General features: G+C 42.6%; 3 pseudogenes; 1 reads left to right on the top strand and 2 right to left on the bottom strand.

Moving 5' to 3' along the window:
• LOC131499595 (vomeronasal type-1 receptor 4-like) lies at positions 1-4767 on the top strand (annotated as a pseudogene).
• Positions 4768-13234: 8467 nt separating this feature from the next.
• Positions 13235-13331, bottom strand: LOC131500564 (U6 spliceosomal RNA; annotated as a pseudogene).
• Positions 13332-26126: 12795 nt separating this feature from the next.
• LOC131499606 (cytochrome c oxidase subunit 7C, mitochondrial-like) lies at positions 26127-26493 on the bottom strand (annotated as a pseudogene).
• Between the last annotated feature and the right edge of the window lie 1192 nt (positions 26494-27685).

Below are 27685 nucleotides of genomic sequence, written 5' to 3'. Positions count from 1 at the left end.
TGGGGCTTGAACTCACAACTCAAGAATTACATGTTTTACAGACTTAGCAGCCAGGTGCCCCTATGCTGTAATCTTTTATTGGTGACAGTATTTGCAAATATATTTAATAATTTGGGATCCCTTATGTATGTGAGATTTGTTAAATATTGGTGGCAATCTTTGTAAGATATTGGGAAATTATTTGCAAGCATTATTCTTTTGAAGTATAGTAAACATAACATTTGTGAATGGCCCAAGTAACATGGATCTATCTGATAGTGAAGAATAATAGAGTATCACTGATAAACTATCATCTGGTGCTGTCTTTGTGAAAGACTTCCTGTACAAATATTGCTGTTTCCGCCGCTCCCCCCCCCCCCCCACTGGCCCGTGCACAGGGTTCACTTCAGAATTTGTACTTCTTCTGGGGTCAGTACCATGAAGTACACATTCCTAGAAATGTCCATGTCGACTGGACTTTCCAGTTAACTGCACCAAGTTGTACAAAGCATATCTAATGATTTGTGATACATGTTTGTTGCATCACAGCCTTCCTTTCGCTCTTCTTGAAAAATCCTCCCTGGGCCTTTTGTATCCTTACTTGTCCCTGCTCAGAACGTGCCTTATTTTTCAGCTTAGGAGCCTGAGCATAAACAGACAATTATATTTCAAGGACGGTGACATTCTCCAGGAAGTGCAGGGTCTGATTAAATACTTGTGCTTCACTGCTCTTCTCTCCTGGGCCAGATCTGAACATTTTTCTATTTCTACCAAGTGAGACTCTGTCTATCCCCAGCTATTATGGAAAAGGAAAACACTCCTCCAAAACATTCAGTCTGTCTCTTTGGAGAGGCTAACTAGAAACTCTAATTGTTTCTGGGAATTGGGAACTGGAAGGATTTTTTTTTTTTTTTTTTTTAAGATTAATTTCAGCTGCCACATTGTACAGCGTCATTGGAACTGCCCGCAAAGTGATGATTGTAGTTCTGGAGAGTTGAGATCACAGAATCACAGACTCTTATCATGGGGTCTGGCTGCCTCCCTCCCACATGAGCAAAGGGTGTCATGACTGTCACACTGAGCTCACTGTCCCAGCAGCAGGAAAGAGATACGTGAGTATTTATCTGTTTCAGCCTGAGACACAGATTATGTTTAGAGATGAGGTATATCACAGTCCGGGGAAATGCTCCTGTCTGGGGAAGGGATTCTTCTGAGGGTAGAAAGTGACACAGAAACAGCCCCATACAGGAAGAAATAATATTTTCTGAGGCACAGGCTGAACTTGGGGAGAGGAACCAGAGGTCTGAGACCCTATATCAATCTCCAGTTGTTCCTAATGTTTATCTTACTGTGATCTTCACTGATGATGATGGTTGGGCTTCATTCTGAGCATTAGTGGATTCTGGTTTTTATGATCCTTAAGACTATAATTCAGAAGTTAATCTGTTCTATAGAAATCATGGAGTGATTTCCAGGATTAGCATTGTTATTTCAGTAAGAGTTGTGTAGATGTGATGAGTTTGATGGAGCTCATTGAACCATTCCTCCCTGTATGAACAGTGTGGTCAAGTGACACTTGCTGGCGTGTGATTTTTCTGTTACTTAGGTTTGGTGTGTTTAATGGAGGTGTTAATTATCTCTTTTTTTTTTTTTTAACGTTTATTTATTTTTGAGACAGAGAGAGACAGAGCATGAACGGGGGAGGGTCAGAGAGAGGGAGACACAGAATCTGAAACAGGCTTCAGGCTCTGAGCTGTCAGCACAGAGCCCAACGCAGGGCTCGAACTCACGGACTGCGAGATCATGACCTGAGCCGAAGTTGGCCGCTTAACCGACTGAGCCACCCAGGCGCCCCTTATCTCTCTTTTGAAAATACCCATAGTCTATTGATCAAGGTGGGACAGTTTTCCTCCATGAAGTTAGTGAAGCAGCCTTCAAGGAAAAGTTAACTTGAGGGTTTAGATGGCAGAGTAAACTAAGGACTTGGCATTTTTCAATCACAAATGTGCCTTCTGATATTTTCTCTAGCTTGTAATACTCTAATGTGTCATTTTCAGACTCATCCCTGTGTTCTCCTATTTGAATTTTTTCAGCGCATAAGATTTCATGTCTCAAATTCCATCTTGCATAGGACTTGTTTTATATTTTTATATGTTTTATATTTTTACATGAAATAAAGACTAATTGAGTTTTTACCCTAAACATATTTCAGTACTTACTTAAATTTCAAATTCAACTGCTTAGGAGAAAAAAAAAAACCCATAGTATGCAATAATTTATATGGTAGATCTCACTGGAAAAAATAAATGATATGATTCATTACTTTGCTATCCCCATATTAACCCATATTCTAATTTTTTTTTTTTTAGCTAAATTGTTTTTTAATGTTTATTTATTTGGGGGGTGGGGGAGGGAACAGAGCACAAGTGGAAGAGGAGCAGAGAGAGAGGGAGACACAGAATCTGAAGCAGGCTTCAGGCTCCAAGCTGTCAGCACAGAGCCTGATGCGGGGCTCGAACTCAGGAACTTCAGGATCATGACCTGAGCCAAAGTTGGACCCTTAAGTGACTGAACCACCCAGACGCCACTGACCTATATTCTACAGTCAATTTGATACTGGAGAATTATTTAGTGCATCTGCATTGTAAGACCTTCGATGGTCTTGCTAGTGGTGCTAGTCAATAGCCTAAATACTAAAAAAATAATTAATTAGCACAATTAAATGTAAAATACAGCAAGTTTCAAATATGACAATGTGTAAGTATATTTGGATTATTTAAAGAATACAAGATCTGAGAAAGTAGTACGATGCCAACGGCCAATGTCACTGCAACCCGGCTACTCAGGTTCAAACCATGGCTCTACTACTAACATTTAGTTGAGTCACTTAACCTCTTTTCAGCTAAATTCTCCTTATCTGGGGGCACCTGGCTGGCTCAGTCAGTAGAGCTTATGACCAACTCTTGATCTCTGGGTCGTGAGTTTGAGCCCCACGTTGGGAGTTAACAACAACAACAAAAACACTATAAATTCTCCTCATCTGTAAAAGGAAGATAATGTTAGGTACTAACTTGGAGAGTTGTAAATATTAAATGTTATAAATAAAGCATTAATAACAGAGACCCATACATTGCAAGTGCTGTATAAGGAAATACATCAAACTTGGAAAAATCTCTTAACAAAAGAAGAATATATATTAGAAATAAGTTATCAGGGAAAAGTAAGAGTAAGTAGAGATTTTGGGATTTAATTTTTCTTGAAAATTGTAGCGCATTCCCGGTGTCTCCACACAGAATCCTCTTATTTGCGAAAGTGAATATTGAGCCCTGGAAAATAACTGAATGACGTCTGTGGATTTGAAAATTGCAGTAATCTTCCTGGTCCAGATTACCATTGGAATCCTGGGGAATTTCTCACTCTTACATCATTATACGTCCCTTTGCTTCAGTGAAGGTAGGTCAAGATCCACAGATGTGATTTTCAGGCACTTGACTGTAGCCAACTCTTTGGTATTCTCTCGAGAGGAATCCCGGAGACCATGGCAGCTTTTGGGTTGAGATATTTTCTCAATGACTTTGGATGCAAAGTTGTTTTCTATATGCACAGAGTGGCCAGGGGTGTGTCCATTGGCACTACCTGCCTCTTGAGTATCTTCCAGGCCATCACCATCAGTCCCAGGAGTTCCAGGTGGGCAGAGATGAAAGCGAAAGCCCTGAAGTACACTGGCCCCTCCACCATTTTGTGCTGGATTCTGCACATGTTGGTAAATATCATAGTACCTATGTATGTGATTAAAAAATGGGAGTAATGAAAACATCACAACTATAGACTTTAAGTACTGTTCAGCTACACTTCATGACAAAGGTACAGACTTCCTATGTGCAACTGTCACATCCATTCCTGATGTTTTGTGTTTGGGGCTCATGTCCTGGGCCAGCGGCTCCATGGTTTTCATCCTTTACACACACAAGCAGAGGGTCCAACACGTTCATAGGAACAACCTGTCATCTAGATTCTCCCGAGACCAGAGCCACTCAAACCATCCTTGTCCTGGTAAGCACCTTTGTATCTTTTTATACCCTCTCTTCCATCATTTACATTTGTTTTTCTTATTTTGGCAAGACCACTTGGTGGCTGGTGAACACCTCTGCCTTAATCAATATCTGTTTCCCAACTGTCAGCCCCTTTATTCTCTTAAGTTGTAACCCCTGTGTATCTAGACTCTTCTGTACATGTACTAGAAGAAATACACAACTACCCCATCTCACCAGAAACATATAAATTGTATGTTTTTTACCATGTTTGGTCATTGATATATTCATTCCCAGTAGAATCCTACTCACAATTACAAGCCAGTCTCCTTGTAGATTGAGTTGTGAAAAAGACAGGAAGTGCATCTGTTTCAGTAACAACTGAAATATGAAAATACTTCTGGAGAAAGATGAGCATGTAAAATACTTTCAGGTAAACATTAGAACAATGAATTGCAGAAGACAAAGGAAAACAAGCAAGAAGACATGTCAGCTGATACTTAGAAAGTGTGCAGGTAGGAAGCAAACAGACGTTTCGTTTCATCAAGTTAAATGTATGTGGGGAGTCTTTAGAAGGTAGATTGTTCTGGGGTGCCTGCGTGGCTCAGTCAGTTAAGCCTCTGACTTCAGCTCAGGTCATGATCTCACCATTCGTGGCTTCGAGCCCCACATCGGGCTCTGTGCTAACAACAGCTCAGAGCCTGGAGCCTGCTTCAGATTCTGTGTCTCCCTCTCTCTCAGCCCCTTCCCCACTCATACTCTGTCTCTCTCAAAAATAAATAGACATTAAAAAAAAAATTTTTTTTTTAGAAGGTAATTTGTTCTAAGTCTTGATACCAGTTGGCTCTGTTAACAAGAAATGGATTTAGGGTCATCTCCTACATTTCCGATTTTATGAAGCAATTTTAAGGAGGAGTCTTTCATCAAACTTGGAACAGCTAGAGTAGTAGCATTTGGAAGTTATTGATTGTACTATTATTTATATCAGTATACTTTCACTTTTTTTTTTTTTTTTAATGTTTCTTCATTTTTGAGAGAGACAGAGTGTGAGCAGGGGAGGGGCAGACAGAGAAAGAGACACAGAATCCCAAGCAGGCTCCAGGCTCCAGCACAGAGCCTGACGTGGAGCTCGAACTCACAACCGTGAGATCATGACCTGAGCTGCAGCCGGACGCTCAACCGACTGAGCCACTCAGGTGCCCCTCACATATAGTTTCTAATATTTTGCATTATAATTTGAAACTGACATTTATTGTCTTATTCAGATTGTTCCAGCTTTGGCCATTTGGCATACTCGGATATGTATATACTTTTTAACTTTCTTACTTTCTGTCAGTACAAGATACTCATGTTCATCTTCTATATGTTTTCTTTTTTTTTTTAATATGTATATATTTAAATGTTTATTATTTTGAGAGGGAGAGAGAGAATCCCAATCAGGCTTCATGCCCAGTGTGGAGCCTGACACAGGATTCGATCTTACCTTCTGAGATCATGACTTGAGCCGAAATCAAGAGTCTGATGTTGAGCCTCCTGAGTCACTCAGGCGTCCTTCTTTACTTTTGAACGGCTTAAATACTATTGGTTTACCTATGAACATAACCTCCTCACTGTTAAGCCATGTCATCAGGGTACGTTTGTGTGTGTTTGTTGGGTGGGGGGGGGCTCTTTGATAGATTATCCCCGTTGTTTCTTCCATCAATATTATTCAGTTTAGAATTTATTCTACACGGGTCAAACCCCATTTTGGGCATAGAGTTTACTTAAACAAAAAAACAACCTCATTAGAATGTACTGTCTCATTTTGATTAATAAAATCAGTTTCTTTTATGGTATCAATGAATATTATTTAAGGTATTCAATATGTAAGTGTTTTGTACAGTTTTATTACATTTCATATCTTCATTATAATTTATAAATATATAATGCTTTTTTCTAATATGTTTAGATTTTTAAACTTCATCTTTTGTTTACTTTCTACAGAGAACATTTCTAACATACTGGATTCTGTGTGTTGTGTACGTATGTGTATGTGTGTGTATCTGTATATGTATGCATAACAACATGTGTGCGTGTTTATACATGTGAAAGTGTGTATTTGCATGCATATATTTTCATAAAAACTCTGATGATGATTGTTGGAATTTGTTCCAAGCAGTAATAAAGTCTAACTTTTATGATCCTTAAGACTATGACTCATAAATTAATTTGCTATTCAATCTGCTCTACAGAAATCACAGAGAAATTTGCATGATTAGTATAGTTGCTTCACAGCAGTTCTGTGCATGTAATAGGGAGTTGGAAGGAGCTCACTGAATCATCTCCCTCTGTGCACCCAATGTGATTGAGTGGAAATTGCTGAAGTATAATTAAGTCTCTCTTGAAAATATCTGTAATCTGTTGTTCATAGGGAGACAGTTTTCTCTTGTGAAGTTAGAGAAGACATTTGGAAAAGTTAACATCCCACTTGAGAGGTTCAGATAGGAGAAAAATTAAGGGTTTCAGCATTTTTCGGGCTCAAATATGTTTGCTTACGATTCTTGCTCCCTCTCCCTCTGCATACTTCCTCTCAAAAAAAAAAAAAATCTCATGTTATTTTAAGGTTCATCCTGTATTTCTCTCATTTCAATTTATTGAATGAACAAAATGTAATGCCTTGAATTTCCATGTTGCATTGTCTTATATCTTATTCCCAAATCACTTATTATTTTCAGTTAATTTTTTCTAAAATCTATATATAATATTTTCAAATATATATATATAAAATTTGTATATAACTCTAGTGATGATTACTTTCTACCATAAAATATTTTATCACTTGAATTTCATATACCATAAATTAGAATGAAACCTAGATTATACATAATTTTTATAGTTGGTCTCATTGAGAAACAAATGTGATAGAATTATTTATGTTGCTATCCAAATGTGGACCTTTAGTATATAAACCCAATAGAAAATTATTCAGCATTTTATTAAGACCCTTGAATGGTCATTGACAGGTATTATATATCTATATAATATTTACATGAAAATGATAAATTAGCACAAACTTATAAATCAATTTATAATATTGTATACAGTTGACCCTTGAACCATGGTTTTTGAACTGCATAGGTCTACTTATGTATAGATTTTTTTATAGTACAGTACTGCAAATGTATTTTTCTTATGGTTTTCTTAATAACATTTTCTTCTAGGTTTATTGTAAGAATAAATTATATAATATGTATGAAGATATAAAACAGTACATAATATATATAACATACAAAATAGGTGTTAATAGACTTATGGTTTTGGTAAGGCTTCTGGTCAATATTAGTTGAGTTTTGGGAGAATCAAAAGTTATGGGGCACTGGGTAGCCCAGTCGGTTGAGGGTCTGACTCGATTTTGGCTCAGGTCGTGATCTCTCAATCACGAGATCAAGCCTCGCATGGGGCTCCATGCTGGCCATGGAGCCTGCTTAAGATTCTCTTTCTCCCTCTGCCCCTCCCCCATTCATGCATTCTCTTTCTCTCTCCCTCTCTCTCAAAAAAAAAAAAAAAAAGTTATACATGCATTGTCAACTGCACAGTGGGTTGACAGCCCAAATACCCATGTTGTTCAAGGGTCACCTGTAGTAACAGTTTGGGGGCAAAAGATACGAAACTGGTTTTGTTTAATGAAGAGTTATATTGCTTTTGAAATCACCAAGGAAGCACACTGGATAACTTCAGAATAACAGCAACAACAAAGGATATTAACTTAAACATGCCAATAATGTAATGTAATTCTCTATAATTAAATTACAAGCAGTTACAATTTCTAATGTAAATTTTTATTTTGGAATAAATTTATATGTGCAGATAAGTAGCAAAGATAATACAGAAACTTCCTATATACCTTCTCACTGAGTGTATCTACATATTAATGTTGTACATTACCAAGATACTTCTTTCTATTTGTTTGTTTATATAATCCCTACCCCCAATGTGGGGCTCAAACTCATGACCCTGAGATCAAGAGTCCCATGCTCTACTGACTGAGCCAGCCAGGCACCCCCATGACACCGTTGACAAAACTGAGGACCAGCATCGGCGCAGCACTGTTAATTTACTTCACGCTTTATTTGCATTTCACCAGTTGTAACAATATATTTTCATGTTCCAGGATCCATTTCAGAATACCACATTTTCCTTAGTCATCATATCTCCTCAGTGTCCCTTGTGCTGTGTCAGTATTTTAACCCTTCCTAGTTTTTCATGGTTTTAGTGAGTTAGGGGAAGTCTGGTCAGGTGTTATTTTTGCATGTCACTAAAGTTGAGTTTGTCTGATTATTTTTTAATGATTAGAATATGTTCGTAGATTGTTAGAAGAATATCCCAATCTCCTGTCATATCATATCGGAGATTCAGGAAATAATCTTGATGTATCACTGGTGCTGTTAACCGTGATCCCTTGGTTCAGCTGATGCTTGCCAGGTATCTTCATGAAGTTACTGTGTTCCCATTTCCATACTTGTTTAGAAGTCACTAAGTTCATCCCAAAAGAAAACCAAGGGGAGTTAAATTAATGCCTTTTTCCTGAAAGGAGGCATATATATGTATATGTATATGTATATGTATATGTATATGTATATGTATATGTATATGTATATATCTGTGTGTGTGTGAGAATATATGTATATTCTCGTTAGCATTTTTCTGCCAGGAAGATTTGTCCCTTCCTCATTTATTTGTTTATTCAATTATTTATTCATGTCAGAATGAACTCATGTATGTTAACTTACAGTAGGTATTATAATCCAGTATGATGCTATTTATTTTATCGCTCAAATTATTCCAGCTTTGGGCATCAGGAGTCCTTAAAGGTTTTCTTTCATGTGGCTTTGATATGTTCCAATTTTTTTTGGGGGGGGGGGGGTTGGGAAGTTTCCATTTTTATACCAGTATAAGATGCTTCCAGACTCTCAGGTCTGTCCCAGACCTAGAATCATGTATTTCCCCAAAGAGGGTTTGGTTTTTTTTTTTTTTTAATGTTTATTTTTTTTTTTAAATTTTTTTTCAACGTTTTTAATTTATTTTTGGGACAGAGAGAGACAGAGCATGAACGGGGGAGGGGCAGAGAGAGAGGGAGACACAGAATCGGAAACAGGCTCCAGGCTCCGAGCCATCAGCCCAGAGCCAGACGCGGGGGTCGAACTCACGGACCGCGAGATCGTGACCTGGCTGAAGTCGGACGCTTAACCGACGGCGCCACCCAGGCGCCCCTTTAATGTTTATTTTTGAGAGAGAAGGAGAGCACGCACACAAGCACGAGCAGGGGAGGGGCAGAAGAGAGGGGGACAGAGTGTCTGAAGCGGACTCTGTGCTGACAGTGTGGAACCCGGTGCAGGGCTCGAACCCACCAACTACAACATCATGACCTGAGCTGAAGTCAGATGCTCAACCGACTGAGCCGCCCAGGCACCCTCCCCAGTGAGTTTTTTATTAGCTATTTAAAGATGTGAGGAAATACAAGTACCTAACGGACAGAGATCAAAGGCCTGTGGCAGCACAAAGTCCAGGAAGACACAGGCATGCACATACAACCCAAGGGACGATGAGCACAACCTGGTCGGTTAGTGCAGTTATAATCTGCTTTATTACTTAACACCGATCACGACTTACGTTGTGTACGAGACAACTCAACAACTCACAGACGTGTGGATGGCACTGCCGTCAAAGGCTTCCTTCTGTCCCCAGCTGTCCTCTGTTGTGGTCCTTTTGCTCACTTCAAACACAGCTGTGAAGACACCTTCACGCTCAGCTACAATAATTCCTGATGCCGCCCCGTGAGAGATGCCCAAAGGAGAGGCGTGTCGTCGTTCTAAAGCCCTGCCATTTGGACCAAATGTCTCCAGAGAGTGAACCTGGTTGCGGCAGGACACTTGAGTGCATTGTCTTGACTCAGACCTGGCTGCAGGGACCTGGGCTGGAGGGAGACGCCACTCACCCGCTCCAGGCCTTCAGACCACGGATCATCCTGTGACGCAGTGGACTGGGGAGGAAGCTGTGCACTGGGGAGTTTCTGGAGGACAGAATTCTGGCCCTGAGTCCCCTTCACCCACTGTGCAGTCACCATGGACTTCTGTCTACCCACACATGTGTACTAAGCAATGACACACCGCTCCCCAGCAATAGACACACACACACGCACACACACACACGCACACACACACACACCTCCCCTCTCAAGAAGAGGGGCCACAGAGCCTGTGCTCTTAGAAATTCCACCCAAACCCTCACAAGTGCCCCCAGCAAACCTGGCATATACCACACTCGGGCCCCGAGTCTCCTGCAGCAACCTAGGCTCATGGAGCAGCCCTCAGAATGCCATGTGCCTGCATGCACACAGGAGTAAGGCAGAGCACACCCAACCCCAACCTGAATCCGTGTCTACGGCAGTAGCAGTCCTAACACCAAGCCTGTGCAGGCTCCCTACTCGTGTCCTTGCTGAGCCTTGTCCAGCACTGCCTCCTCCTTCCTTATCTAACCCCTCTGCAGGAGCAAAGTGAGTTCGAGGCCACCGCCAGCTGCCTGAATCCTGGGCCTGCGGGAATCCACATGTCAACGAGCCCTAGGTGGTCAGGGCCTTGGGCCTGGCTGTGGTAAGGACAAACAACCCAGGAAGCCTAATACTCCGAGCCAAAAATAAGAGATTTTCCATCACCTCCCTTTTCTTGGAATATTCACTTTACCAATCTTGTCATTTGTTTCTCCATATCTTTGAAATATATGTAAATCTTTTTAAGCTGAAGAAAGCTTTCTTCAACTTTCAGGTCGACGAATATCTTTCTCAAATGCATGGGATCTAGCTCTTTGACGTGTGAACATCAAGGGATAGCATGCCCGCTGCTCCATTTCTGCATGAAGGGTAGGAGCCTAAGTCCAGCAGGAAAAAGTTCCATGGTGCAAAAAAATACTTCCTGTCCTAAAGATGTGGGTTTACTGTAACTTGGAATAGGCCAGTCAGCACACAGTCACCCCAAATAGCAAATGCTGTCCAATCCTCTTACTTGAGGCCTGTTATTTACCTTATCACACAAATATGATAAGTATATGTATCTGCTTGGCTATCCAAAAACGTTAGATTTCTTTTGGTCTTAAATCACTTAGTGGATTGCCTGTAATTGGCATCACATTCCAGTTTAATGCTTATTCTGTAATAAAAGTGTTCTCTTTCTCTTCTGCTTTTGTCTGGAGGTTTTCTGGTTTGGGAGGACATTTTGTTTTTAATTCTGTTCCCCTCACCACTGACCAGAACTACCAATCCCCACCTAACCACTTCAGGTGCCCATTAGACCCCCTCTGGAGGAGCATTTCACAGAGTACCTCTTCCCAATTCCTTCTGGGGCTTCCAGCTCTAACCCACAGTTGTGCAGCACAGAGCTCAGATGCCCCAAAATCCGCACGCAGGAAGATGTCTTTGCTTATATGAGTCCTACTGTCTCCACTAGAGCAAAGTTAGACCAGATTCCATTGAAGACAACATCACAGGGTGACCATCAGCAGTTCCAGCTTGTTTTAATGTTCACACCTAAAACTGATGGAGACAGTGGGGCTTGGGAATCCCAGGGAGATAAGTGCATGCACCAAGTTGACCTGAGGTTCTGAACTGCCTCCATCTGTTGCCCAAATGTCCGTACATGTGAAGAGAATACCTGCTGCTTCCCCTTCCCTACAGAGACCTAACACTGCAGATTCAAATTCTTTTTTTGTTTTTTTAAGTTTATATTTGTTTATTTTGAGAGAGAGAGAGAGAGAGAGAGAGAGAGCAAGCAGGGGAGGGACAGAAAGGGAGACAGAATCCCAAAGAGGCTCCCTGCTGCCAGTGCAGAGCCCCATGTGGGGCTGGAACTCACGAAACATGGGATCATGACCTGAGCCAAAGTCAAGAGTTGTATGCTCAACCAACGGAGCCACCCCGTCACCCCTGCAGCAACAAGTTCTGCATCCAGTGCATGGGGATCTTTAAGATGGGTTAGAGCATCATCTCCCCTCGGGACTCCCTCCTATCTCTGTAGCAACCACAAAGATAGAGGTACAATTCCACCTAGAATCTGCACACAGAGTCTCTTCTCTACTTGGGATTCATGAGAGAAGGCAAGATTTTTGAGCACATGCAGGTAATCCAGGGGACATGTTTTCTTGAGCTTGACAGATGGACAGAGACATGAAGTCAAAGTCCTCACCGGAACGGGCCCCCAGTGTTGTCCAGATTTCATTCAGTGATCTGCTGCAGCTGTGTGAGGTGCTCCTGCTGTCCAGTTCAGTGCCAACGAGTATGGGCAGCAAAAGCAGCCCTTTTCAGGGACGTAAGCCCTGCCTTGATGCCATGTCAAGAGGGGAGAAGGTCCCTAGGCATGGGAGGTCAGGACTCAAAATATCCAGAGCCATGACCACAATTAAACCTAAGTGTAAACTGTGTTACTGGTGTAGAGACATCTTACATAAGAGTGTCCTGCTCAGGGACAGGCTGTATCACACCTGGGGCCATGGGTGCTCTCAACCTAGCAGATCCAAGATCTACCTGATGCCACAGACCCACCCCTAGTCTCTCCTCTTCATCACTCTGGAGGCAGCAGGTCAGTCTCACTGGGGACACTCTCTCCAGCACCGGGGACTGTTTAGGATGTGGGGAATATCGTGTGCAGACTGGGGTCTGGATGACAACAGTATTTGAATTTGCTTCTATCTCAGAGGAGGTGGGGTGAGTCATTCAGGGTCCTCTTCTTCCCCCATAGAAGGAATCTCCATGGCACCCAGGTGTGAGTTAGTCCAGGTTCCTTGTTCTGGGATGAACACTGAGGAGGCTTGCAAACTGCTAGAGAAAGTGATTGTGTCTACTTAATGTGGTCATGAGAAAAACAGATGAAGAGCAATGGCCCCTACCATCTAGAGACTTCCAGTCTAGAGCAAATGGTTACACGGTTGAATTCCAGACTGTGGGGTCAGTGCAAGGAAGGGGTGGTTCACGGGACTATGGGTTCATTTCTCTGTGGTTTTATGAGTACTCTTGTGGCCCCTGAAGGCCATCCACAAAGAAAAGAGTTTTGTAGTCGTAGTATTTGTTTACCTTGTTAAGAATAAGATCTACTTGACCCTTAAACATCACGGAGGTTGGGGGCACTGACCCCACGGTGATGAAAATCTGTGTGTCACTTTTGAGTCCCTAAAAACTTAGCTCTTTTTTTTTTTTTTTTTTAAATATGGAATGCTTCATGAATTTGCATGTCATTCTAGGGGCCACGCTAATCTGTACTATTCCATTTTTAGTATATGTGCTGCAGATGTGAACACCCAAACACTTGACTCTTACCAGGCTACTGTTGACTGGAAGCCTTACCAATGACATAAACAATCGATTAACATGTATCTTGTGTGTTATATGCAGATTATATACTAGAGTCTTAATAAAGAAAGCTAGAGACAGTGTTCAGGAAATCAAAAGGAAAATACAGTACTGTACTGTATTTGTTGAAAAACATCCATGTCTCAGTAGTCTGGCGCAAATTCAAACCCATGTTTTTCAAGGGCCAACTTTAGTTTCTGGTGGGATTGTCCCAGAAAACTCTTAAGAGTTTATGTTAAATTGCTTATTATTATGTTGTAAAGTAGGTAATTGGCTTAAGTGAAATATAATCATACAAAGTTTTTACTAGGCAAATGTAGGAAGACAGAATTGGGAATAAATACCCCACAGGCAGGGAGCTCAGAAGCCTAGAGCAATCTGCCTCCCCAGCTCCACCCAGAGCCCTCTCTCCAGAAGCTTTTCCATCTCTGGCCCCACCCTGGGCTGTGGCCTCACTGAACTGATTAGAGGATGTCAGAGGTTTGGTTTACTGCTCCTCCCATGTCTCAATGGTAGTGCTAATGTTTTGATGAAATCTAAAAACAGATATACAGGAGCAAAGATTGTATGGTTTGGTGCCTTGATTTCTTCCTCATTAAATTCTGTGCTTTGAAAGGGTTTGGGACAGCACCCCGCTTCCCCCGCCCCTGCCAGAATGTGCCACTTTGGCACGTGGATTATTTTCAGCTGAAGACAATTGAGACCCTGTAGGCTCAAGAGAAATTTTGCTTCTCCCTTAATGACACAGAGGAATCTAAACTGGGGGCCCTTTCCAAACTCTGGTTATTACCAGAGGTACATTTTATCTCAGTGACCCATCTGTTGGCAGGACAAACATCTAATTACCATTGTTGGGGAGCTAGAGTAGACCTGTCCCCTCAAGGGTCCTTCTAGACTAAGGATCCTGGGGCATCTGGGTAGCTCAGTTGATTGGTCATCTGACCCTTGATTTCAGCTCAGGTCATGATCTCATGGTTTGTGGGATTGAGCCCTGTGTCAGGCTCTGCACTGATAGATTCTCTCTCTCCCTTTCTTTCTGCTCCTCTCTCCTGCTTGTGCTCACTCTCTCAAAAAAAAAAAAAAAAAAAAAAAAAGAAATTGACATGAGACCAGATTAACATGAGAAAATAAATTTTAATACTGTACCTATGATGAATACCACATAGGCATGGAAATTTTAAACACAGGTAAAATGAGGTATATATGTCATTCTGAGGTAAAGACAAGGGGGTAGGTGATGTGGCAATGTTGGGGTTCAGAAGTGAACAAAGAATTCTTGAGACGACTTTGGTGCAGAGGTGGTTTTATTTAGACATAGGGGCAGGACCCGTGGGCAGAAAGAGCTGCACTAGGACTGTGAAGAGTGACTGGTTATATACCTTCAGGTGGGGAGGGGGTTAGGGATAGTGTAAGTCTCTAAGGAATTTTGGAAACAAGGTTTCCAGGACCTTGAGGGACTACCTGTTGTTCAGAAAAGGTCATTTATTACTGTTTACTAAAAACTCAGTCATGAGACCCTTCAGATGTATATCAGTGGGCCATATGCTTGGAGCATGATTGCCAACCTATTATCGTGGAGTAGAGTTAAAGGAAGTTTCCAAAGGTATTTTTATATGTTAAAGGAGACTTACAGCATCTTGGGAGGGGGTGTGGTGCTTGGGATAATGTCAAGCTAAAGCAAAAGACTGCTGAGGTGCCTGGGTAGCTCAGTTGGTTAAGTGGCAGATTCTTGGTTTCAGCTCAGGTCATGATATCACAGTTTGTGGATTGGAGCCCCATGTCAGGCTCTGGGCTGACAGGGTGGAGCCTGGTTAGGATTCTCTCTCTCCCTCTCTCTCTGCCCCTCCCCTGCTTGCTTTCTCTGTCCTTCAGAAGGAAAGAAGGAAGGAAGGAAGGGAGGAAGGAAAAGATTGCCTTTTGCCCTTAGCAAACTATTAACATGGAGGCGCTTAAGTTCCTAGAAGATCACTCTGTCTCAAGGTTTGTCAATGGGCTGCAAGTTGCAAGGAGATTGATTTTTTTTTTCGCCTTTGTTCCCCACATCGATAGGGGTCTAGGATTTCAGAGTGAAGGCATACACTTTACAGGATAAGGAGAGCAGATGTTTGGAAATTAGAGTCCGGCTCACCTGCATATCCCCTTTGGTCCCACTGAAGGAAATCCCTTTCCTGTTCCACCACTGCTCTTCTGCCTTGGATTTTGTCAGCAGCTAGTGGTCAAACCTGGTCTGGGGGTGCCTGGGAGGCTCAGTCGGTTAAGCATCCAACTTTGGCTCAGGTCCTGATCACAGTTTGTGTGTTCTAGCCCCGCGTGGGGCTCTGTGCTGACAGCTCAGAGCTTGGAGCCTGCTTCGGATTCTGTGTCTCCCCCTCTCTCTCTTTGCCTCTAAAAAATAAAAATAAATAAAACATTTAAAAACAAAACAAAACAAAACAAAACAATCCCTGGTCTGTTTGGGATCCCCGGAACCAGATGTCCTTCCCCGCTCTGCACTAGCTACAAAATGATTAACACAGTTGGGCACCTGGCTGGCTCCGTTAGAAGAGCATGTGAATCCTGATCTTGGGGTCATGAGTCCGAGCCCCACGTTTGGGTGTAGAGATTACTTAAAAATAAACTCTTAAAAAAAAAAAAAAAAGATCGCCACAATCTGTTTCAGAACCAGGCTGGAACGCTGGCGGAAAAATCAAGCGGCACTCGGAGATCTTGGTGGATCAGAGATTTATTTAACACCGATGGGCTCAGAGGAGATTTTCTCCAAAGATCTGAGCCCCAGATGCGAGCAGGTAGAGTAATTTATACTTGTAAGCCTCCGCATTTGTGTGTGTGTGTGTGTGTGTGTGTGTGTGTGTGTGTTGGGGGGGGGGGTGGTTGCACGTGCAGCAAACAAAGGAAGAAGAACCCGGAGGGATCTCTAATAAGCTAGAGACCAGAGTTTGTTTTAGCCGCATCTGCCATCTTTGGCATACTTTATTCATTTCTCCAACAAGTCAAGCTAATGATCATGTCCCTTACCTCCTGTAGTTAAGGTGTGTGTGTGTGTGTGTTGCGAATGCAAGCTGGTGCAGCCACTCTGGAAAACAGTATCGAGGTTCCTCAAAAAACTAAAATAGACCTACCCTATGACCCAGCAATTGCACTACTAGGCATTTATCCACGGGATACAGGTGTGCTGTTTCGAAGGGACACATGCACCCCCATGTTTATAGCAGCCCTATCAACAATAGCCAAAGTATGGAAAGAGCCCAAATGTCCATCGATGGATGAACGGATAAAGAAGATATGGTCTATATATACAATGGAGCATTACTCGGCAATCAAAAAGAATGAAATCTTGCCATTTGCAACTACGTGGATGGAATTGGAGGGTATTACGCTAAGCGAAATTAGAGAAAGACAAATATCATATGACTTCACTCATATGAGGACTTTAAGACACAGAACAGATGAACACAAGGGAAGCAAAAATAATATAAAAACAGGGAGGGGGACAAAACAGAAGAGACTCCTAAATATGGAGAACAAACTGAGGGTTACGGGAGGGGTTGTGGGAGGCTAAATGGGTAAGGGACACTAAGGAATCTACTCCTGAAATCATTGTTGCACTATATGCTAACTAATTTGGATGTAAATTTAAAAAAGTGTATGTGTGTGTGTGTGTGTGTGTGTGTGTGTGTGTGTTAGAATGCTTCAGATGCCCTCTCCTAGCAAATTTCAGGCGTGCAATACACTATTATTAACTAGAGTCACCATGATGTACATTTGATGTTGCATGCTTACACTTCCTGCATATGTGAACCTTTTTACCACTTGACCAAAATCTCAACATTTTCCCCACCCTCAGCTCCTGGCAACAAACATTGCTAATCTTCACTTTTATGATTCTAACTTTTTTAAGATCCTGCATATATGTAGTTTCAAACAGTATCTATTTTTCTCTATGTGGCTTATTTAACCTAACAAAATGTCCTCCAGTTTTATTCTGTTGCTGTACATAGAAGGATTCTCTTCTTTTCTGAGGCTGATATATGTACCAAAAAGAAATTAGATGGGGGGCCTCTATCACTCTATCAGGAAGAGAGTTTACACCAGAGACAATTTAAACAAAAAAAAATTTTTTAATGTTTATTTTTGAGAGAGAGAGAGAGAGAGAGAGAGAGAGCAGGGGAGAGGCAGAGAGAGAGAGGGAGACACAGAACCCAAAGCAGGCTCCAGGCTCTGAGCTGTCAGCACAGAGCCTGACACAGGGCTCGAGCTCATGAACTGTGAGATCATGACCTGAGCTGAAGTTAGATGCTTAAGCGACTGAGCTGCCCAGGTGCCCTCCAGAGACAAATTTTTTTTTCAATATATGAAATTTATTGTCAAATTGGTTTCCATACAACACCCAGTGCTCATCCCAAAAGGTGCCCTCCTCAATACCCATCACGCACCCTCCCCGAGACAAATTTTTATATTAGAAAGAGTTACCTGCCTGGCATGGCAAATATTAGTTTACCAAATATTTCTTCTTTCCATTTCCCTGTGGATGTACTTCCCCCGTTTGTTTATTATTATTATTGGTAATGTTTGTTATTTTTGAGAGAGAGCATGAGTGGGAGAGGGGCAGAGAGAGAGGGAGACACAGACTCTGGGCTCCGAGCTGTCAGCACAGAGCCTGATGCAGGGCTTGAACTCACGAACATTGAGATCATGATCTGAGCCAAAGTCAGATGCTCAACCAACTGAGCCACCCAGGTGCCCCTACTTACCCCCTTTTTGAAACTGTAAATCCCTACCCCCTTCTTGTTAAGTCAGCATGGCATATAAGCATGAATTGCCTGTTTTTAAGCCTCATATCTTTAGGATTCCTGTAATTAAGAAATTAAATTTTTGTCCTGTTAATCAGGTGTGGGAAACAAAGGCAAAGAGAAATGTAGCTTAAGTCTCCTTACAGCTTGCAGCCTACTTACTGATGGACACCTGAGACAGCTGAGCATGACTCTTCCCCAAGGAACTCATGGCTGCCTTCATGTTTATATCATATCAAAGACTTAAAAGTAACCTTCTCTTAACAACAGCTAGCCCTTCAAGGTCTGGAAAGCCTTGCTTCAAAATTCCTTAGAAATTTACATCATCTCTAACCCCCCTTCCTCCACAAACTTAGAAGTTATATAATCAGTCACTTCTCACAAGCCCAGTGCAGCTCTTTCTGCCCACAGCTCCTGTACCTTGCTTTAACAAAATCATGTTTTTGCACCAAAACGTCTCAAGATTTTTTTCTTAGCAATTTGCTCATGAACCTCACTTGCAAATTTTATCAAATCTGTCTTATGTCAGTTTGATTATTAGATCAGCCAAGGAATCTAGATGCAAAAACAAAATGTTTCTTCTCCTACACAGTCTTCTCAGTCATCAGGACAAATATAGCAAGGCCACTTCATATTTTATAGTGAGAAACCACTTAATATTTTCTAGAATGGCTAAAATTAAGACAAAAGGATAATACCACTTTCCATGAAAATGTAGAGGAATTAGAATTCTCATGTATTGCAGATAGGAGTGTAAAAGTTACATTTACTTTCGAGAACTGTTTGGCAGTTACTTATGAAAATAGGCATTTACCTACTGAAGGAAAGCATTTTGCCACCCAAAACATGGGTTAGTTTAGGCTGGTTATTTTATTTATTTTTAAATTGTTTTTTAACATTTATTTATTATTGAGAGACAGAGAGAGAGCATGAGCATGGGAGAGGCAGAGAGAGGGGGAGACACAGAATCTGAAAGTCTCCAGACTCTGAGCGGTCAGCACAGAGCCCGACACGGGGTTTGAACTCACCGACTGAGAGATCATGACCTGAACCGAAGACGGACACTTAACTGACTGAACCATCCAGGTGCCCCTAGGCTTGTTATTTTAAAGAAACAGCAGACAAAGGGAAATCTCTGAAACACAGAAGTTTCCTTTGAAAGAGACATTTACATTTATAAAGGAAATCTCCATTTGGAAAGCTCCCTCTGCGTAGAAGAAAGAGGGGGGAATGTGTATATCTCCAGAAAACTCTGAGCAGTGGAGAAGGCATGAATTTAAATTTGGACAACAATCGGGGCGCCTGGGTGGCTCAGTCCATTGGGCTACTGACTTCACCTTGGGTCATGATCTCACGGTTCGTGGGTTTGGGTTTGAGCCCTCATCGGCCACGTGCTGACAGCTCAGAGCCTGGAGCCTGCTTTCGATTCTGTGTCACCCTCCCTCTGCACCTCCCCTGCTCGTGCTCAGTCTCTCTCTGACTCTCAAAAAATAAATAAATGTTAATAAGATGATTTTTTTTTTAAAATTTGGACAACAACAATAGCCATGGTTAGTTTTCCGTCTGGTCACTTGCCCAAATGCTTCCCAATAGGTTCACGTGTGGAGTTTCAAACACCATCGTTGTTGGTGCCCTCCCCCGTCAGTTGGTGTGGGTGGAAACAACAGTGTTGTTTTAATTACAACTGCTCCAGGTGATTCTAAGCAAGGCCAGGGTTAAGCAGGAAGGATTCCCAAGAATTTAGGAGAGTTGAGGGCAAGCTTTGGCTCAAGGAGAGGTAACAGGGTCTCCTCTACACGAGTCTGGGAGGATCGGGTCCAGGCAGCACAGTCTTCCTACGCTTTAAGTTGAGTTTGTGAGCATCTGTGGGACAGGAGGCCCCCGGAAGCAATGGCCAGTTCTCTGGTAAGCCGCATGTCCCACGTCAGAGGCTGTGTCATCATTTTCTCCTGAAATTCCGTGCTTTTAGAAATTGCGAATGTTGATTCCTCTAGCTCTGATATTTCTGCCTTATGTGTTCACCTCATTTTTAAGCCATTTTATTTATTTTTTAAAGTACTATATTTTTCAAGTTTATTTCTTTTGAGAGAGAGAGAGAGAGAGAGAGAGAGAGAGAGAGTGTGTGAGCATGAGTGGGGGGTGGGCAGAGAGGAGAGAGAATCCCTAGCAGGCTCAGTGTTGTCAGTGCAGAGCCCAACACAGGGCTTGAACTCACGAACCGTGGGATCACGACCTGAGCCGAAACCAAGAGTCGGATGCTTAACCGATGAGCCACCCAGGCGCCCCTACACCTTTTAAAAAATGATACTTAAGGTTAGGTCTTTAGAACACATCTCCTGTATATCCCAGAGCTTTCTCTCCCTTCTCCAGCCTGGCCTCCAATAGCACATCAACAATTGTCGCTTTGAGTTAAAGTCCTACAAGTATTGAAAATATTCCCTTTGTGACAGATTCACAGGGGAAGGCCTTGAATCCAAGATTCCTATTGCTGATGGGGTCTGGTCCTGGGATATCAGTCAAGAAAACCATTTCACATTTAGGTCCCATCTAGATGCCTTATTAGCTCTGTGTGGACCAGGATTAAGAAAATGCACAAATAAATAGGATGGATATGAGACCCAGGATAACTCAGAAGGTTCTCAAATAAAAAGGGAGTCCTGCTGTTTAGAATGTGAAAAGGATACTTTATTTAAAATACATTAAATATTACAGGACATAGAGATTGTAGGTGATTGAACTTTGTATAAATCAACCATATGCTTGTAATTTGATTTATATTCTGATTTATTTTTTGCTGTCCACAAGAACACACCAGTGATAATAGGTCCTTTAGTCTGACTTAGGCACTGATATAAATTTCTTTCATTATAGATGATGTTAACTTCTTTTACTTGGCTTGGGGCTCTCTGGTAGATATTTCCCCTTTGTTTTAATTTTTTTTAATTAAAAAAAATATTTCTAACATTTATTCATTTTTGAGAGACAGAACAGAGTGTGAGCGGGGAGGGGCAGAGAGAGAGGGAGACACAGAATCCGAAGCAGGCTCCAGGCTGTGAGCCTGACGCGGGGCTCGAACCCCCTGACTGCGAGATCACGACCTGAGCCGAAGGCAGACACTCAACCCACTGGACCAGCCAGGCGGACACTCGACCCACTGACCCACCCAGGCGCCCTGATATTTCCCCTTTAAAGTTCATATTTTTTCCTGTCAATCATTCCTAAGGATCTTAGATGGATTTACTGCGACGTGCAGAAGTTATCACCTTTAAACTGGAAACTTCTTTCGAGTTACCTTTGCTTGTAGTTTCTGATGAGGAAAACAAAGACAAAAGAAAGGTAGGTAAAATTAAATTTCCTTCTGACTTGCAGCCCCCTGATAAATAGTTGAGACTGGCAGAGTAAGATACTCCTCAAGGAATTCACAACTGCTTTAATGTTCATGCTTTTCTCAAGACATAAAGCAACCTTAGCTGGACAGTAACCAAACCTCCAGGATCCTGTAAGTCTTCTTTAACATAAGAAAGTACCTGTAGAGGGCCACCTGGCTGGTTCTGTTGGTGGAGCAAAATCAGGGTTGTGATTTCGAGCCCTACCTTGGGTGTAGAGATTACTTAACCATAAAATCTTTAGGCACTTGGTGGTCGTCACTGCACAGACTAGACTTGACCTGCTCATGAGTCTTACTCTGCTTCCTCTGCAACCATGACTGACAAACCCAATATGGCTGGGATTGAGAAATTTGAGAAGTCAAAATTGAAGATGACAGAGCAAAAATCCATGGCCTTCAAAAGAAATGATTGAGTGGCATCTGGGTGGTTGGTGAAATGTCTGACTCTTGGTTTCAGCTCAGGTCATGATCTCAGGGTTCATGAGATCCAGCCCCCACCTCAGGCTCTGGGCTGACAGCACAGAGCATGCTTGGGATTCTCTGCATACTCTCTCTCTCTCTCTCTGTCTCTCTCTCTCTCAAAATAAATAAACATTAAAAAACAAAAAAGACTGATCCACTCCATGTACTGGATGTTTGACAAAATATTTGCATACAGGGGCATCTGGGTGTCTCAGTCAGTTGGGTGACTGACTTCAGCTCAGGTCATGATCTCACGGTCGGGGGTTCAAGCCCTGTGTCAGGCTCTGTGCTGACAGCTTGGAGCCTGGAGCCTGCTTTGGATTCTGTGTCTCCCTCTCTCTCTGCCCCTCCCCCGTTCACACTTTGTCTCTCCCTGTCTCTCAAAGATGAATAAACGTTAAAATTTTTTAAAAAAATATTTGCATACAAATAGAATAATGTGTTTGCTGTCTTAGATTATCTATGTTTTTATTAACTTATGAAAAACTGTTACATACTATGTAGTAAATAGGAAATGCTCAGAAGGCTTGTTGTTGCCTTTCTTGCTCTTCTAGTAGAACCTGTAATTGCTATAAAACCTAATGTGATTTGAAGTTTGGGTTCCAGAGCAAAAGGCCAAGAAAAAATTCTTGAGATGTTTTTGGTGCAAAAATGTGTTTTAATTATAGCACAGGTACAGGACCCGTGGGCAGAAAGAGCTTGCACTGGGATTGTGAAGAGTGACTGGTTCTATACTTTTTAGTTAGGGGAGGAGAGATAACATAAGTTTTGAAGGAATTTTTTTTTTTTATGCTCAAGTGGAGTTTACTGGACCTTGGAGGTCTGGCTATTGGCAAGATAAGATTGCCTGTACTCTGTAGCAAAACACCGACATTAAGGCAGCCATGAGTTCCTTGAGGAATGTCATACTCTGCCTGTCTCAGGTATCTATCAGTGGGCTGCAAGTTGTAAATTTAATTTTGGCTACACTTCTCTTGCCTTTGTTTTCCTCATCAAAACCCATTCAGTTCCAAGTCCTCCAAGAATTCTTGCCTGGGAGTTCAACTCTTTACTATTCAAAAATGTATCCCTTGGCCCATAGGCTAATACCTTGGAAGAAATGCAGGCTCAGGGGCACCTGGGTGGCTCAGTCGGTTGGGCGGCTGACTTTGGCTCAGGTCAGGATCTCATGGTCTGTGAGTTCGAGCCCCGCGTGGGCTCTGTGCTGACAGCTCAGAGCCTGGAGCCTGTTTCAGATTCTGTGTCTCCCTCTCTCTGACCCTCCCCCGTTCATGCTTTGTCTCTCTCTGTCTCAAAAATAAATAAACGTTAAAAAAAAAAATTAAAAAAAAAAGAAAGAAAGAAACGGAGGCTCAGTGGGTGCCAGGGTAGCTCAGTTGGTTGAGCATCTGACTTCAGCTTCGGGGTATGTTCTCACTATTTATGAGATCAAGCCCCACATTGGGCTCTGTGCTGACAGTGCAGAGCTGTTATGCCCAGAATTCGTGATCCCCAAATACCGCCAGGGAGCCAAGTCCGATGTAAAAGCAAAAGAGCCTTTATTCGAGCTAGCTCGAGCTCAATCCCCTACCTGCACCGACGCAGCGGTGAGATACCTGGGAGAGAGAGTTTCAAAAGGACAAAGGTTTTATTGGGGCCTAGGGGCAGTTGGTGAGGTAATGGCTATGGCCTCAGCTGATTGGCTGGGGAAGGGTCCTGGGGAAGGGTCCGAGTCCTGTTAGGCAGGTGAGGGGGGGGTTACTCAAGGGGAGGAGGTGTGGTCAAGGTGAAGGACACAGAACAAGATGGAGTCGGCCAGTGTAGGCCCGCCCTTTCAGAGCCTGCTTGGGATTCTCTCTCTCCCTCTCTCTCTACCACTTCCTGCTTCTCTCTCTCTCTCATTCTCTGTCTCTCAAAATAAATAAATAAACTAAAAAAAAAAAAAATTCAGACTCAGATCCCAGAGCGGAACTCCTGAATAAAATTTGCATTTTAACAACATCTCCAATGTGCTTTTGTGAAAGTCTAATTCAGATTAGAATTTGATAAGTATATTTGTAACTCACCACAAAACTTTCTATCAAAGAAATACACACAAATTATACTGTATGATATAACCATAGTGATGAGAGAGCATGAGGCAAGCTGACAGGCCACAAATACTGCCTGACTCCCAGGTGTGATATTCCTCAGGGCACTCCTGGCTGCCCAAGAACAAAGGAAAGGGAAAAAAACCAAATGGTTAACTGATAGAGATCATAGTCTTGAAGGACCTGAGTCTCCATCTGTTTACAAATATCTTAGTAAATCACCGAGAAAAAGGCAATCTTATCAACAGCCTAATCTCCAGAAACCTATAGACTGTTTTCTGGAGCACCAACATCACCTCTCCATAGTGATGGGGGAAACAAAGGCAGAAGGAAATGGCGGATAGAACTAAATTTCCCTATAACCTGCAGCCCATTGACAGATACTTGAGGCTGGCAGAATAAAACATTTCTCCAGGAACTTCCTAGTCTTTTTTTAAAATTTTTTTTTTTCAACGTTTTTTATTTATTTTTGGGACAGAGAGAAACTGAGCATGAACGGGGGAGGGGCAGAGAGAGAGGGAGACACAGAATCGGAAACAGGCTCCAGGCTCCGAGCCATCAGCCCAGAGCCTGATGCGGGGCTCGAACTCACAGACCGCGAGATCGTGACCTGGCTGAAGTCGGACGCTTAACCGACTGCGCCACCCAGGCGCCCCAGGAACTTCCTAGTCTTAATGCTAATGGTTTGCTAGAGGGCAAACAACCTTAGCCTGACAATAGCTAAGGCTTCCAGTACCCTGTGGGTCTTCTTTAGGATATGAAAGTCTCACTGAAAACTTCCCCTGGACATTACCTCCCCCCAGCTCGATAGTGTATATATAACCAGTCTTCTCCTCACAGTCCCTGGGCAGCTCTTCCTGCCCACGGGTCCTGTCCCTGTGCTTTTAGTAAAATCACCTTTTTGCACCAAAGACATTTTCAAGATTCTTTCTTGGCCATGGCTCCGGACCCTGGGAGCCCCACTATTCCCCCTGGCCCCCCAAAACCTCATCACATAGTACTCAGAAAAGGTGTATGCCTGTAACAGTTCTTACCTTAAAGTTAGAGCATACATGGGGCGCCTGGGTGGCTCAGTCGGTTGAGCGTCCAACTTCAGCTCAGGTCATGATCTCACAGCTTGTGAGTTTGAGCCCCGTCCCTTCCCAGAGCTCAGAGCCTGGAGCCTGCTTCGGATTCTGTGTCCCTCTCTCTCTGCCCCTCCTCCACTCGTGTGTGTGTGTGTGTGTGTGTGTGTGTGTGTGTGTGTGTATGCGCGCGCTCTCTCTCTGTGTCTCTCAAAAATGAATAAACATTAAGAAAAAACTTTTTTTAAGTTAGAGAATACATTAGAGCATATGGGACTGTGTTAAAAATTATCTCACTGCAGAAAGCGTGAAACTCACTTAAGTCAGAACCACTTTTTTTTTACTATGACTGAACTAGCATGAGTTTACTTCCTGGTGACTCACAGGTAGAAACTACACCATATGGGGTTGTCACATGAGAGACTAAGAAAAATTACCAGGTGTACTCACAACTGCAAAGAAAAGATCCCCCCCCCCCCCCCCCCCCCCCCCCCCCCCCCCCCCGCCATTCCTGGAAACCAGCCAGGGCGTGCCCGTTGTAGTCTGACCTAAAGGCAGGAACCAATCAAGTTCTGCTGAGTGGTTTGAAATAAAGGCGGGAACCAAACAAGTTCTGCTGAGCGTTCAAATTTAAATGTCAACCAATAACAGCTCTGTAACCGCAAAAAATCCCTAACTTGTTTGTGCCTGTCTATAAAAGAAGCTGTAAGAGCCTTGCTCGGGGCCTCTTAGCGTCACTGGCAACAAGTGCGCGGAGGACCGGGTTCGAACCTGCAATAAATGACCCTTGCTGCTTGGCTTTGACTCTGGACTCTGGTGGTTTGTTTTCGGGGGGGGGGGGGGTCTCTCGAATCGGGGCATATCACACACAAAGGAAACTTCATGTGCAGCCAAAAAGGAGATCACAGAGAATAACTTTTTTTTTTAAAGTTATTTATTTATTTTTTCAGAAAAGAGGCATTAAGAAGTAATGCCATAAGTTTATTTACAAACATATTGAGTATGTTGTATTCAAGAGTTTGATCCATTTTTCAAAGAGACTGCACCTCTTAAAATGCTCCTTTCCACATCTGTGTAATGGATTAATGAAAACATCCTTATTTGCTAAGCAGTTGGTGTCTTACCATAAAAAAGGGGGCAGCAAATCCAGATCCAAAATACATAGTCATCATAATTAGTAACTGTCACTTGTTTTCCACTGAACTTGGCAAATTCTTCCCTGGGCCCTCCTCATAGTGGCTCCTATGGACCACAGATGTTGTGAACCCTTGGATGCTCTGTCCCAACATAGTGCTGTTGGAAGTTCTGTGAAAGGCGCAGAGATTCCAGATGGTAGGAATAACATCAGCATACCAAGTCCTCTTTTCAAGACACTGTTGTTCCCTGGTGTGTAAGAGACAGAAGGGTAAGGTTGTTTTTGTTTTTTTTTTTAAGTTTGTTTATTTTGAGAGAGAGAGAGATAGTACCAGTGGGACAGGGGCAGAGAGAGAGGGAGGGAGAGAAAATCCTAAGCAGGCTCCTTGCTATCAGTGCTGAGCCCCATGTGGGGCTCGAACTCATGAACTGTGAGATCATGACCCAAGGGAAATCAAGAGTTGGATGTTTAACCAACGGAGCCACCCAGGCACCCCCACAGGGAATAACTTCTAAAACAGACTCACAGAGTAAGGGGGAATTATTTCCTTTTATTTAAGGTTAGGATGGATATTTGGAAAAGGGAGCTTTATCATCTATGTAGAGTTGGGCATAAGGTCACACATGAGCCTTGAGAAAGCAATTCTAGGGGCACCTGGTAGGCTCAGTCAGATGAGTGACCAACTTCTGCTCAGGTCATGCTCTCTCAGTCCAGTCTGTGAGTTCAAGCCCCATGTTGGGCTCTATGCTGACAGCTCAGAGCCTGGAGCTGCTTCAAATTCTGTCTCCTTCTCTCTCTGTCCCTCCTCCATTTGTGCTCTGTTTCTCTCTCAAAAATAAATATTAAAAATTTTTTTAAAAAGAAAGAAGTTCGAGGGGCACCTGGTTGGCTCGGTCAGGTAAGTGTCCGACTCTTGGTTTCAGCTCAAGTTATGATCTCACAGTTTTGTGGGTTTGAGCCCTGCATCAGGCTCTGCATGGACAGCACAGAGCCTGCTTAGGATTCTCTGTCTACTTCTCTTTCCCCTCCTCTCCCACTCTCTCTGTCTCTCTCAAAATAAATAAATAAACTTAAAAAAAAAAAAAGAAACCAGTTCTATCATGCTTCGTATATTATGTAAATAAGGTTTGTGCTCCTTCTTACGTGGAGATTTTGGTATTACAATGAGGTCAAGGCAAGTCCTCACTCCATGAGTTACTCCATAGTTGATCTGCTTAGATATAAGTGGGGAGTAAGCTCAACCTGGGCCTGCCCAAGCTCTTCCTCAGGGCAGTCATTACCTTTTGTTAGTTTCTATCTCCCCTCATGGGAGACTATGACCATGAGACTATGGCCTGAAGTGAAAGATAAGATGGAAAGAAGAGGTTAAGTAAAATGAGGGGCTAAGGTCAGCG

Source organism: Neofelis nebulosa, chromosome 17 (genome assembly GCF_028018385.1).
Source record: "Neofelis nebulosa isolate mNeoNeb1 chromosome 17, mNeoNeb1.pri, whole genome shotgun sequence".
Taxonomy (NCBI): Eukaryota; Metazoa; Chordata; class Mammalia; order Carnivora; family Felidae; genus Neofelis; species Neofelis nebulosa.
The sequence above is the reverse complement of the archived record's forward strand: the minus strand, read 5'-3'. Positions and strand labels throughout refer to the sequence as shown.